The sequence below is a fragment of the Etheostoma spectabile genome, unplaced genomic scaffold (assembly GCF_008692095.1).
Source record: "Etheostoma spectabile isolate EspeVRDwgs_2016 unplaced genomic scaffold, UIUC_Espe_1.0 scaffold463, whole genome shotgun sequence".
Classification (NCBI taxonomy): domain Eukaryota; kingdom Metazoa; phylum Chordata; class Actinopteri; order Perciformes; family Percidae; genus Etheostoma; species Etheostoma spectabile.
In genome coordinates, this window is record NW_022605615.1 from 174,128 (window position 1) to 175,046 (window position 919).

The 919-nt window shown below is 30.5% G+C and overlaps 1 protein-coding gene across 1 annotated transcript in view; it reads left to right on the forward strand.

Moving 5' to 3' along the window:
• lsp1a (lymphocyte specific protein 1 a) overlaps window positions 1-919 on the forward strand; it is a 39,997-nt gene that overhangs the window by 19,243 nt on the left and 19,835 nt on the right. The gene's annotated exons all lie outside the window — the stretch shown is intronic.

Sequence of the window (919 nt, forward strand, 5' to 3'; positions counted from 1 at the left end):
AAAAAAAAAAAAAAAAAAAAAGTTAGAGACTCAGAAAAATTTGAAAAAATGTTAAAATGTGACAAAATAATTGGGAAAGACACAAAAGGGTTCAAAAGGGTTTCTCATTTGAAATTTTGACTCAGAAAATCTAAAATTTCAGGTCGGCGGGAAGACGACACCGGGGTCAAACCGAGGAGAGTAAGAGTGCTGCACAATAGATCGTTATTTTTTTTTTAATTGTCTACGCAATATCATATTGAGCAAAAAACACATTCCGAAAAAGCTGAAACATGTCGCACAAAACTCAGATTTTTGTTTCGTTTTGGTTAAAATAAAATGTCAGTAGAAAACGACACTTTAAAATCTACCTGGCGTTCTTTTTTAGTGCTGCCTTTTTATATTCAAAAGGAAGTTGGAAAAGATTTCTTTTCATTTTTTTTTTTTTTTTTCTAACTTCAACTGTTGAATTCTGCAGAACACTGAAAGCACCGAGGAAACTATATTTTTATTCATCACATATGTTCCTCGTAACGTGAAAGATATAGAACGTAATTAACCCTCGTGTTGTCTTCCCGTCAAAATTGAAAATAAACACTTTTGACGCTTTTATCGATGTTTTTAACTTTTTCTGAAATGTTTTTCTTTTTTTTTTTCTTTTTCTCAAACGTCAAAAAGTGACAAACATCAACACTACGTAACACTAACTTATTAACTTTAGTTTTACAGTTTTTTTTGGAATTTAGGGTCAATAAAACCTCATTTATAGGAAATTATACCTATGTGGTTGAGTTAAAAGCAGAATTAGGAATTATTGAGACTAAATTAAAGGAATGGATGTTGATGATAATCACAACGGAATATGTCAACTTTTACTCAACACTATTTCAACAACACTTCCATTTGTTTTTACAATGCTATAAAACTAGACTAAGACCCT